The sequence below is a fragment of the Peromyscus eremicus genome, chromosome 11 (genome assembly GCF_949786415.1).
Source record: "Peromyscus eremicus chromosome 11, PerEre_H2_v1, whole genome shotgun sequence".
In the NCBI taxonomy this organism is placed as follows: Eukaryota; Metazoa; Chordata; class Mammalia; order Rodentia; family Cricetidae; genus Peromyscus; species Peromyscus eremicus.
This window is the reverse complement of record NC_081427.1, coordinates 51,470,048-51,484,161: the sequence shown is the minus strand read 5'-3', so window position 1 is coordinate 51,484,161 and position 14,114 is coordinate 51,470,048.

Here is a 14,114-nt window from a genome sequence, read left to right as displayed (position 1 = left end):
TCCAAGGATAGAATTTCATATAGGACAGTAGGAAAGGAGGGAGGAGGCCAAGAAGTTGGTCCATGGAGATTGGACCAGTTATTTAAAAAGTGGAGATTTGAGCATTGCTCAGCAAGTATCGTTATACTGTCTTCTGATCTATGTCCAATGAAACCAGGCCAGCATTCTGCAGGGGAAAGGCTATCACGAGAGTGGGTATGTGCTGACAGGCTGTTCCATAGTAGGCCTGCAGGACCCTGAGGGGGCAAACAGTGGGCAGTGATAGCACTGGCTGTAACACAGTGTTGGCAATTGTCTTGTCCTATTGTGACCAACAACCTCGGGAACACCTTCAATGATGATCATAACGACTCTTCTACACAGGGAGTTAGACTAGAGAAGAACAAAGTGATAATGGTAGCAACAGAATCAGATAGTTTGATATTTATTATGCCCCGGGGAATCCCAAAGGCACAGGAAAAGAACTTCTTGTAGTGTGTGTAAGTGTGCACACATTGGTGTGTGTGTATTAGAACTCCTTCAACATGGCTGGGGTTGAAGCCAGAGGATGAATTTGAGTCCATTATTATTTTCCTATTGCATTCCTTGCTTGCATGGCTAAGGCATCCTGTCATATCAGTGGTAACCCATCTGCTCCAAACAGAGTATACATCCATCTTGTCCTTCCTCATCTGGCTGAACATAAGTGACATGGTCCTTTCTGCTGTCATTCCATTCTGTGCGTGGCTCCAGTAGCTTTGGACTTCAACTTCCCAACCTTGAACTGCAGGCTTTTCTATCAATCTTTAGCTGTGGCCTCTTCTCTTCCCCTGCTGAATTATTTTGAAAGGCCTGGGTGTATTAGCAAGATCCCTTTGCAGCATCCAGACCGTCCTCTGCAGGGACCTCTCTTTTTTTTTCCCATTCTAAAAAAAAAAAAAAAAAAAAAAAATCAACTTGAGAACTGTTTTCTTCTTAGTATATAAATATTAATTTACACTCTAAAAGATTTGAAGATGGAATCACCAGGGAGCAAAATATTCTCTTAACTTCATGACCCAGGTATAATCCATGTCAATGTGTTCTTTCCTATCATTCCATCCCCTTTTCTAAACATTTGTATACAATATTACGTGTATATATGTGTATGTAAATGTCTATAAGCACTCTTCTATCACTGCACAGCATGTTGTAAACTCTTTTCACTTACAAATATGTCATGTTTTCCCCATAGCATTTGTTCTTTCAGATATTATTACTAGTCACTATGGAGTATTTTAATTTTTTTATGCATTCTGTCAGTTTGCTCTCTAAAATGGAGATGGTAACACAGCCCCCTCCCGAAACATTTAAGAATACCATCACTGATTTCCTTGCTTTTTTATCAGCATAACTTAAAACTTTCTGCCAGTTGCCTGCATAAAAATGAAATGATGCCTTCTTGTTATAGTTAATTTTTGGTTGTTAATAGGGCTGAACCTTTTTGTGCTTCCTTGTATTCTTCTTTCATGCTTGTTAGTACATTGATATGCACTTGGAATTGTCTGGCTGTGATTTAGCTTTTCAGTTATTTCCCAATCTCTATTATCTATTTTCTCTGTCAAGAGCCTCAGATGTTATGTTCATGCTGCTGTCTTACCCAAGAATCTGGAAATCTGCTCTCTGAAGGCTTCTCTCGCTATTCTAGATGTTATCCTTGCACAGCCACACAATTAAATGTCCCTGTTATGACCCTTGAATTGCACCTTGCTTCCAATACTTAATTGTTCATATTAGAGCCACTAACCCTCATCCATTCAATGTCTTGATTATTGTGGGATTGAAGTCTTTTTCTTAATGATGCCACAAGACTGACTGAAACAGAGAGGTTCATGTGAGCAATAAGCTACAGCTCAGTAGAGTATGGGAAAGGGCACACTCTGTGGCTATTTGAATCTGTAATGTTGTATAAGGAGTCCTAATAATGCACTTCGGGAAACCAGGCAGAGGCAGCCCTTTGTTGGTTGGATGTAGTACCATATTGTAGAGACATCTAATCAGAGATCAGGTGTAGCTGGAATTTTCCCCGGTCCCATTCAGCTCCATGCTCCATGTTTCTCCTGTCCTGTCTGGCCCGATTGGCAGCAGCTTATAAAATAATCACCCAGAGGCTTATATTAATTGCCAATTGTATGGCCTATGGTAAGCTTCTTGCTAGCTGGCTCTTATAATTTAACCCACTTCTATTAATCTATAAGTTGCCACATGGCTGTGTCATTACTGGTCCGCTGGCATCTTGCTGCTCCTCTGGCAGTGGCTGGCATCTCCCCAGACTCTGCCCTTCTTCTCTCTGTCCCTCCGTTTGGATTTCCCACCTTGCTGTCAGCTTTCTTGCTATAGGCCAAAACAGCTTTCTTTACTAACCAATGGGAACAGCATATATTCACAGCATGCAGAAAGACATCCCACAGCAACCAGGATCCTGTTCTGGAGAGGAAGACAAAAGTTTGGAGCTTAGCCTGTGATGGACCAGTTAAGGAAGGATGGTGAGTGCAGAACAGGATCCAGCACCTATGACTGCCAGAAACAGGACTAAGACTGGGCTGGTAGCTGGAGGTTTGGAGGAAAGAAGTCCTATCTAAGCCAGGAGGTCAGGGTAGTAGTGTTGAAGGAGCAAGGATGGGGGTGAAACTGGATATGGGAGGGGCCACTCCAAAGAGCAGAAAGTCAGCCAGGACCAACTTCCTCAAGCCCTTCTTGGTCCTCGGTTCTTTATAACCTGCCTTTCTCTTACAGAACTGCATGAACACACGCCTTACAGTCTGTGGTTGAGGCAGTTACCAAATTAAGTAGAAATGTTTGGATTTATAGTTTTCCCTTATATCTGATGCCATTGATCATTCTTTTATGTGGACATGTATTCCATGGTTTCATGTCACCCTATCATTTATTGTTCCAGAGCCATCACCTACCACTGACTTTTCTCTCTGAGGATGCTCCCAAAGGTTTAGTATTTGCTCATTTACCATTTGATGCCATCTATGTGGGAGGCTGCCAATATTGCTATGTGTTGCTAGCTCTAGATCTCTCTTTAAACTGGAGATCAGGCTATCTAGCTGCCCACAGGAAAATTACTTGGTACCTCACTGCTGCTCAAGCCGACAATAATGCAGAACAAATAACTGTCTTCTAGATCAGTGCCTAGAACTCAGCACTTCATTTCTCTTTGTTCCAATCTGCTTCTCTTCTTGGTTTAGTTTTTTTCTACATGAAATGGTGGTGGTTTCCTTCGAGCGTGAGGAAGTGAGGTCTTTTGTGTTTTGACCCTCTATTTTATCAAAAAAAAAAAAAAAGTAGGGAGATATGCTTGGACGGTAAAGGGTTTTTGTTTTTGTTTTTGTTTTTGTTTTTGTTTTTCGAAGGTTGGAGGTTGTTCATGTAAATGGAAGTCAGAGGACAACCCCAGTGTTATGCTCAGGAATGCTATTTACCTACACAATGCTGGGATTACAAGTGACTTATAAGCATAAGCCACCAAGCCTAGCATATTCATTGAGTTTGGGGACTTGAACTCTGGTCCCTAGATCCTTGTGCTTAAAGGGTTAGCACTCTACTGACTGGGCTATCCTCCAGCCCTGTGTGGCACAGTTTTGATTAAGGGAGATTAATCTCCTTTTGTGTTGCTGTCTAAACCTTGCTCTACGGTGTACATGTGTGAGAAGCCTAGCTTCCAAGGCCAGAGCTGGTGCGTAATTCATTGTTTCTCAAACTTCATAATGGGAAGTCTTCATCTGGAAAGGGTTACTGTTTGCCCCTGCACTGCAGTAATGCCTCCTACCCGTGAGATGCTAGCACAAAGGGATGGCTTAGGAATTGGGGCCCTCCAAAGCTTCCCAGGTATTTATGATAAAATGGTTCACACAGCATACTTTGAAAAAACACGGCTGTGGTGTGTTGGTGCTACCGGCTGCTTTTTGCCTTTGTTTTTAGCTATTAGTCATTTCTACCCCCTGAAAAAGCCATTCAATCAACACGCCAGTGTATTCTGCGGCTTTCATCAGTGAAACTCATGGATGTAGATTCACTGACGACCACTGACATGCTCATGAGCTGAGCTGCACTTTTATTTTTCTTATAGGTTGCTTCGGAGGGAAATTATGTACAGACTTTGAACAAAGTGACTTGGACAGATAAATCTATGTATGTTATTCACTGGGAAGATGGAACTGTTTTTTTTTTTTAAATGATTGGATACGCTGTTTGGGTGTTGAGAGCAAGGAAATGTTTGTCTTATAATTTCATTATGAAATATCAAACCAGAAACACGGAAGTCTTTTCTAGCTAAATGTTTTCAGTCAAGGGCAACGCCATCTTCCTTAGAACACATGTGTGATTAGTTTACCAGTGCTGCTTGTGTGTCTTATTTTGTGTTTTGTGCTTCTGAGGGCAGTATTACCTGTCACTGGTGTCATGGCTGGAGCTGTGTTTAAGTCTTCCTATTTCCAATGGTCGGGGTATAAAAGAGTTTCCTCTTTGCCAGAGGTAGAAGTGTATCAAAAAAAAAAAAAAAAGGAATTATTTATGACTCATTGTTTTATTGTGGGCTATACAGTCAAGAAATTTACATGTGCTTAATAGCTTCATTTTAATAGCAGCATCGAGGCAAACAATACTCATAAACTTTACATGACCTCAAAAATGACAACCCAGTGAGCCATTAATCGGCCTCAGAGATTTTAATGTTTCTTTTCATTTGCTCCCGTTTCCTTCTCCCAGTGCAAGATGACTTCCTCATGACCACTTTTTATGACTTTGGTGAAATTTAAATGACAATTGGTCACTTTTGCTATTTGGTCATTATGAATAATTCTGGGTTTCAACCAGGATCTTTAAAAAAATGTTGCATGGGGCAAGACCATCTTCTGTTTTCTGCCTCCAGCGAAGACTTTTTAAAGGGTCAGCAGGAGGGGACTGCAGGGGATAAATGTGCTGTGGCATAGATTAGTGAGATTTCCCATTCATTACGGGATGTCCCATTAGGGACAATTTAGGCATCATAGAATGGAAGGTTGAACATGATTGTTGTCTGAGGCATGCAATTAGGAGCTGGGCAGGAACTGTAAGTATGAAACTCCAGTCAAGGGAATTCTAAGAAAAGTCTAGTGTTTGAGAGAACAAAATTTAGAATAAAATAAAATAATTTGACTCTGCCACTTTGTAGCTATCTAACCTGGGCATATCACTTAACTGCACTGTACCTCTGCGGAGTGTGGGATTAGCATTCTCACAGATATTCAATGAGAATAGCATTATTTGTCCATAGTGCAGAGTTATTGTGAGGATCAACAGCACCTAGCAACAGCACTTTCTTTCATTTATTCTTTCAATAGATTGCTAGGGCCTAGAGATAGAATGATTGAGCATGAAAACATAGAGTCCCCAATGTCAAGAGAATTACATTCTAGATGAGGTAAGACAGGCAGGCACATTTATGCTAATTAAACTTTGTGATGAGTGGTGTAAAAGAATAAAGCAAGATGATAGAGCAGAAAACAGCCGTGACAGGGAGGTTACCAGACAGACAGTGCACAGAGAAGGTGAAACCGAATTTTGGAATGTGGAGGCCACGTGGGGTCAGGTTACTCCGGAGTAGGTGATTTAGGCCAGTATTCTGCTCAGTTCCCACAAGACCCCGTGAAACAGATGGGTTGGGGTCTGTGTTTTCTAAATAAGGAAATTTAAGTTTAGAAGCCTGAGTGAGTTGCCCAGTTCTTGTGAGTAGCAGGTTGGCAGGGCTGGAATTAGAACTCCAGTGCTCAAGATTGCTACCATGACATGCCAGGCACAGCATGTCTTGCAGGAGAGGAGGCTTAAAGACCACCCAGCTGGCGCAGTCACGCTAAGGATGGAGAAAGAGGCAAGAGAAAATATCGTGTGACTTGCCCGAGGTGGGAAGATGCCAGCCACTAGAAAGCAGGTCTCCTCCTGAGCACACCTTCCTTCCTGCACGTGCTTGTCAGACTGGCTTTCTGTGGGACTCTAAATGACCAAGCCAGACTCACCGTCTTACTCCACATTCCTATAACAGTTGGCTGATATTTGAACATTTAGAGTGCATGAAGGTTTGTTGAAAGTCACATCAAGTTAACAGATTTTGTCCTAGCAAATACTCTTGTTTTTGTTTTCTCTTAAATGCATATATGAAAACAAATTGAATCAGCATTTTAAAGTTTCTTTAAAGAGAGCCCTTTTCCCCTGAAAGATGTCTCCCCATCCTTCCTTTGATATTCCTCCAGCACCATTGTTTACACTTCTAGGAATATTCTGTAAGTAGACAAGGATATATATGTACACATCCTTTTTTACATAAGACACAACATGCCCATGTTGTATATAGAATCTGCACTCTGTGTGTGTGTGTGTGTGTGTGTGTATGTGTGTGTGTGTGTGTGTGTGTGTGTGTGTATGTGTGTGTGGTCTTTTCTTTTAGTACCTGGGATTGAATAGATGCCAGAAAAAAATTAAAAAAAATTAAAAAAAGAATATCTATAAGATACATTTGTGGTAGACTGACCATGCCGTCTGCTGTGTGTCCTTTCAGTTAACTGATACAATAGTCCCCTGATGTAGGAACCATCTTCAAGCTGGGCGATCAATGAACAGTCCCTTTCTTTGTGAAGCTAGTCAATGAGAGGGGTGCTCCCAGAGGACAACTTCCACCTTCTCTGGGCTGGCTCTCTTGAATCCCCCTATCTCTTGCCAGTATATGAATATCTGAAGCTGTTGGCACCAAAAATCTAGAAAATACAGGATCTCCTTGATGGTGTGAACTCTGATTTAGAGACCTACCTCTGACACCTTCCAACTTTATTAAGTCCAGTTTTTGCACATGCATTTTCCTTAGTTATATACCATGACATGCTGTCAAGCTTTGGTCTGGAGGGTGAGGAAGGCGGAGAGGGGTAAGGAGAAATAAAGCTAGCAGGAAAAGGGTGGGGAGGAGATGGGGAAATGAGACAACCACAGAATGCCAACTTAGCCAAATTGCCTTTATTTATTTATTTTTGGCATATATTATATATTGTGTATATATATATTTGGCATTATTGTACCAAATAATAGGATTCATTATGGCACATTAATGATTCATACCATGCACATTGATCCTATTCATCCCTAATGCCCTCTCTTGTCCCTCCCTTCCCCCTCTCACTGGCCCTCTTCCTTTTCACAAATAGTCTGCTTTTCATGTCTTACGTTAAAAAAAAAATAGACTCTACATATGAGAGAAAAGGTGTTGTATGTGTCTTCCAAGTCAAGCTTATCTTGCGTCGCGTGATCATCTCCAGTTCCATCTATTTTCTTGAAAATGACATTAGTTTGTTTTCTTTGTTTGACTATATACTCCATTTTGCATGCATGCCACATTTCGTTTTTCTAGTCATCTGCTGCGCCGTAAGGAATACGACTGTGCAGGTACCTCTACTTCATACTGCCTTCGATTCTTTTGGTGTATGCACAGGAATGGTAGAGCTGCATGCAAAAGTTTAGTGTCATTCTCCCTCCTGGGCTGGGAGGAGACTCTATACTGATTCCCATACTGGCTGCACTAATTTGCCTTCCCACCAACTGTGCATTATGGCCCCTCCCTCCCCTAGCTCCTCCCCCCATATTCTTATCAGCATTCCTTGTTTTTTGGTATTAGTCATTCTGACCAGAGTGAGATAGAATCTCAGTATGGTTTTGATTTGTGTTTCCTTGATGCTTTTGATGTTGATGAGTTTTCATATATTTATTGGTCTTAAACTTGTGGTTCTCCTGTATCAACCTCCCAAATGCTGGTTTCATTGGCATGCATTCCCATATCCAGCTAGGAACCCTATCTTTCTTGCTGCTATTATAAAACTTGTCTTTTTTGGGGCTTAATTTTTTTTTTTTCAGATTTTGATTCTTGAAAGAGACTTTGAGGCACCAGTTTCTAATTTGTGTTTATATGTTCTTTGTTAGCAGGGTCTTTGGGATCAGTTGCATCATGGCTGCCTTGTTTACTTCCTTTCCTGTTGCCTGGAAAGGGTGATATTCCACGAAGTTCCTCAGTTCCTGAGACAAGGACCTATTGTAGAGAGTAGGGGTGCCCAAGGTCTGGGCTACTCAGTTTGTGTTAATTAGAAAGATTTAAAAAAAGTATTTTACTTTTATTTATGTGCATATGTATATCTCTGTGTCTGCCACGTGCGTGTAGGTGCCTGTGGAAGCCAGAAGAGGGCATCTTCTGGAGCTGGAGTTAAAAGGGGTTATAAGTTGTAAGTTGCCCAACATGGGTGCTGGGAATTGAACCTGGGTCTTCTGCAAGAGCAGCAAGCACTCTTAACTGCTAAGCCAGCTCTCTAGACCTAGAATGACTATTTTCATCTGATATAAATTTATTAGATATTCTTGTAATATATTTAAAAAGAGGATCTGCTTATCTAAGGAAAAAATGTTAAAAATAAAAACTACTTATCTAGTGCAATTCCTCTTAAGGAAAAAAAGCTGACTTACTCAAAGTCTTCCAAGTGTTGACGCGAAGAGAGGGATTTGAACTTTACAGACTTCCCATTTAGTGTTCTTTGTATGTAGAACAGCGAACTGAGTAAGAGCTTTCAACCAAAGCATAGGTCCCTATATCTCTAGCTTAAAATCAAACCAAACCTTTATTGAAATGTCTTCATTCCGCCCCCCCCCCCCAAATAATAATTTTCACATTTGCACTGGAACCATCTGGGAATAAATGTGTTGAAAGACTCTCAGCAAAGCTGTTCTCACCATACATACTTATTTCTATCTAGAAATTCAAGAAGGACTTGCTGTATAGTGTGACTCAAGAGAAAACTGCAAAATGCATTTTCTGATTATGTTCCTCTGACTCTACCCGCATTCCCTCCAGATAACTTAGAGAGAGCAAGAAGCACTGAGGTTGGGTTCCAGAACTTCCAATCTGCTTCAGGCGCTGATTATACCACAGTAGTGGGTCCTTTGTCTAGTGTCTTATTCCTAAAGTAACCATCACTGAGCTTACCTGTTCACCACAAAGGAGGCACACTTTTTCTATAAGGCCTATCAGAGCTATAAGACCAGGCAACTTCCCCATTATGCTGTGGGGGAATACATACATGCATAGAAGCATGTAGGAAACACACCAGAGACAACAGAATACTTGGGAAAAGCACATAGAAAATACACTTGCCAGGGCAATGCTAAAACATACACATATGCTTGTAAGCCCAAGCAAAGGCAAAGGCAATGGATTGGAAATGGGAATGTTACCTGGTGTCTTAGTTACTTTTCTATTGCTGAGACAAAATACCATAAGCAAGGCAACTTTTAAAGGAATGTGTTCAACTTGGCGGGAGGATTTAGAGGGTTTAAGTATGTGAAGGATGGAGCAAAGGAACAGCTGTGAGGTAGAGAGAAAGAGGCACACTTGGAATGGCATGAGTCTTCTGAAACTCAAAGCCTACCCCCCAATGACACACCTCTCCAACAAGGCCACACCTCCTAATCCTTCCCAAACAGTTCCACCAATTGGGGACCAAGCTATTAAATATATGAGCCTATGGGGGCCACTCTCATTCAAACCAGCACACACAAAGTAGAATGTAGATGCTTCAGCCTCTAGTCATATTGGGAACAGTTCCCTCTACAGAGCAGCAATTGATATAAGCACAGTTCCCATAATATTCAGGGCAGACATTCTTTCCCTTTAGTTTCCAACAGTTACAGCCATGGAAAGAGCTTTGACAAAAGTCCGGTTTGCCATATTTAGTGACACCCTTCATAGACACATGAATATTTGTATTCCCTTCAGGCATCATTTGGGCAAGCTCTCTATATTTAATTCTTGTGCTTTCACCATTGTGGATTGATATTTATGGCTCTTTGATCTTCGAATGACCGTTCAGTAATAAACCGAACTGAGCTGTTGATGGACTCAGACCTCCTTTTCACCATATGGCAGGGAGGAGGGGAGGTACTCAGTACAAGCTTATCCCACTGTGACTGTACAGGTTTTCTTTGCAAAAAAACACAGGGAGTTGTGGTTCTGAAATGTTATTTGGATGGAGTGACGCGAGACTTGCATGGGGGAAGCAAGGAACAACAGAACTTTATATCAAAGAATTGGCTCCTCCTGTGGGGCCTTCTGGAATTTCCTTACCTTGGAATTCCTCCCTATTCCAAATAGGATTTGGTAAGTAGATATGGAAAGTCACATAGCTGGGATTGTTTGTTCTGGCTGCTTTCATTGATTACTTGTATATTAGAAGTATGTAGAGTTTGGTTCAGAACCTAGTTTGAGTCTCCCCAGGTATGTGGGGAGGCCTAAGGAATCTCTGTGGGTGAAGGGTTTTCAGAGTCCATCATTATTCTCATTTGAATTTAGTATTTCAAATGCATGTCTGCATGAGCATTCATACTTTTATCTCATTATTGGGCTGCTGTATGTTGGGAAAAGCATGCTGTTCATTATAGTGTAGTGGGAAACAGGTAGAGAAAGGGCCTGTAATTTAAGACCTTGTTCTGGAACATCAAAATACATAGAAACATCTCACTTGTGAGTCAGAACAGAGGATTTCTACAAGGTTAGAGAAGCTTATATGAAGGATACTTATTGCTTTTTGGAAGTAACATGCCTTTCCTATTGGTGTCAAGTGTTACTGGAAAGGACTGAGACCAAAATGGACCTATGAAGGATGGAAGACAACAGAAGACACAACCATCTCACTACTCAGGGACCACACTCTCTTATCCACTAGAGTAAGACTCCAAATGACTTCTAATTCATGAGATTTTTTTTTCTTCTAGAGTGTTTGTGGTTTCTCTGGGATTAATGTGAGGTTAAAACTCATATAGGAAGACAGGAAGATGTCCTGGGCCACTTGGGGCTTATCTGTCAACCATAATAACCAATATGAAGAAAGGCCAATAGAACCTAGGTTTCCCCACTGCATTCGTTCATTTCTTGAGCTTTGGTATAGTCATGAGTGTGCATACATTCTCACTGCTATGTAGTCAATGTTCTTTTTCTCTTTCATTTTAGTTATAGACCCTTCTATGCTTTTCAGATATTCATCGCTCATTGTGGTATTTAGTCTTCAATGTCAACTTGACTTGGTTTAGAATCACCACGGACACACCTCTGGGTTTTCAGAAGACCCACCCTGACTATGGATGGCACTATCATCCCTTGAGCTGGCGTTCCAGACTGACTGAAAAGGAGAGAGATGGGTGTCAGCATTCATGGCTCTCTGCTGCCTGACTGATGGATGACCCAGTGGGACCTGCTGCCTTTCAGTCTTGCCTCCCTGACTTTCCTGTCATCATAGACTATACCCTCAACTTTCAAGCCAGATAAATGTTCCCTTCCTTAAGTTTCTCTTGTTGTTTGTTGTCACACTGTGAGAAACATAACTAGTAGAGTCATTTGTGTATATATTCTTTAATCTCTCAATCATTTAACAAATTTATTAGACATCTGCTATTTTCATGGCCTAGATCTAATGGGATAGTGACTCCTAGACTAATCTCTATGCCTTTAAGACTTTAGAAAGTGCAGACCAAGACCTCAAGTAGTTCCCCCTCAAGCCTCTGCCATGGATTTGTTGAGGAATGGGCAAGGTATAGTACATTGTAACTCCTGTCAAATAAATTCTCTCTCCTGACTCCCCAACTTGAGCTTCTTATATGGGCTAGAAATGGGCTTAGTGACATATCTCCTTCCTGCTTCTTCATAGGACTTATGGTCAGCATAACAAAACCTATTCGTTATCTGTGTGTAAAGGAAGAGCTGGGTTAATCCAAAGCCATTACAGGACAGACACTTTAATGAGGTTCAGGGTTTGGAGAACCTTCCTACTGGTGTTTGCTTCCCAGGCCATTTGGATTTGACTTTTGCCTTGAGGCTCCTTCTGTTGTCATGAGGATGTCCATAAGCAAACAGAACAGGGACATGTGAGAAGGTGCCAGTGACAGATATAGGGGAGGGTGCCAACGCTGGAATCACAGAGGCTGGGCTTTTAGTCAGTGTTGAAGTGAAATTGAGATAGGCCTCGGTATTGTCAGGGCCACAGCTGCTTTGGATAAGAACAACTGCTTCGCCCATGTGCAATGCTTCAGGGCTACATGTCCACACTTTCCGCTGGAGACAGGGAACTTCACCAGGATGTCTTCACAAACATCATTATCAGCCCCATTTGGCTTCTGAGCATGTGAGAAATTGAAGTAGCTAAGACCAGGGATGACCAAATATGGCCCATAAAATGAGATGAAGTGAATATTCTGCTATAGGAATGGCTCACTATATCTAGGAACTGTTATTGATGACAATTGGGCTGTATATGGTGAGGATTCTTTAACCATGTACCCTCTTGTCTGCTATGGAGAGTTGATTCCTCTCAATTAGAGTCTGCACCTTTTTCTTTGGTACTCAGTACTCACTAAATATTTCTGAAATCAATCAGACAGAAGTGTTAATTATAGTATTAATTAAATAGGCTTAGGAAAAGCCTGAGAAAATCATAATGTCAATTTTTTTGCATCAAATTAGTTCTATTGAGAATTTTTTTTTTTAAAAAATGAGAGTTCTTTCAGTTTTAGTGCCTGAGAAAGCAGATGAAATCTTAATGGGTATTTTTTTTTCTTTGAAGTTAACTTGGGCCATCAGCTGAGAGGTGAGCTGCCCAAGCTGGAAGAGACAGGAACTTGGATGAAGTGAAGCCAGGATTAGAGTATCAGTTTGGCATGACTGGAGTATCAACAAGGTCTCAGTTGGCCATTTGTTTCCATGGGAGCAGAAGCAAAAGTTGCCCTCCCCCCACCCGTTGCTCTTGGTCCATCTCTGATTGAGTGTGAGTTGCAGAGAACATAAAGGCAGGTTAAAATGGAGGGGGCAGCCAAGGACTGGAAGCTTCTTTAAGCTTTCTTCTTGATGTTATTTGACACGGATTCTGTGAGAGGGTAGGATGATGTACCAGTTAATACTCATATGTCCTCTATGTCCCAAAGTCATGGCAGACAAGGCATCTGAGGAAGCTCCTACCCATTAACTCAGTTACAAGCCAGTTTGGAAGAGAACTAAAACTAGGTGATACTGTTGATTCATTAGAAGTATCCAGACCCAAAAGATAACCCAGGAATAAACAAAAAAAAGTATGTAGACAAGAGGCACAAAAAATAAATAAAAAAAAATCAAAACCAAAATGAAGGTTCAGCCTCCTTTATTACAACTTCTGGTTCCAACTTCCTGCTCTAAGGAAACATTTTCATCAACTCTTCAGCTGAGAGACAAGAGCACTCCGTGAAGGGGTCTGAACCATGAGACGTCATATGGAGAGAGGAGTGAGTCAACTGTCCCAACCTTGGTGTGCATCTCTGTAGTCCAATTTGATTTCTGTTCCAAGATGCATGAGTTTTAGGGATTATATTTCATCATTGGTATCCAAATGCTTCATCTAAAAAATGCAGCCATAATTCACTGAAATCATGTTCTAGCTAGAATGAGAAGAAGAGAGCTGGGGAGATTCATTGGGGGGAATTCTCTCTTCTTTCTTAGTGGATAGCAAAAATTCTGATATCCTGCCAAGGATTAGGATGGGACTTCCTTGGGTGGGAAAGTGATTTATTGGAAAAACATAATTAAGTGGAAAAGAGTGTAGACTGTGCATCCGAAGGCTCTGTTCAAATCCCAGCTCTGCTCCTTTCTTAGGATGGGATCACAGGCAAGTTATTTGCCTTACTGAAATCCAAACTCCTTCATCTTTAAAACGGGCAGTGATCACCGCCTTCTGGGTTGTGGTGGGAATCAATGCAAACAGGCATCTAGAATATGCCTGGAGCATGCTGAACGCTTCCCGTACTGTGCTCTTGGTACCTTGCTTGTTAGAAAGAAGTCATTCTAGATAAGAAGGAGGGGATAAGCAGTCCCTGTGAAAGTGGCAGCCATGAACAGAGGTACCTTAAGTGACTCTTGGTCATCTCTCAAAATCCATTGTCTGCTACACCCTTAGTGCCTCCCCCATACATCTGAATTCTTTTCCTGGTGAAAAGATTGACTGTCATCCTGCCACAGAGCCTTACAGAGGTCATTTCTTCTGGAGGTCAGACTGATGCACGTTGCTTTT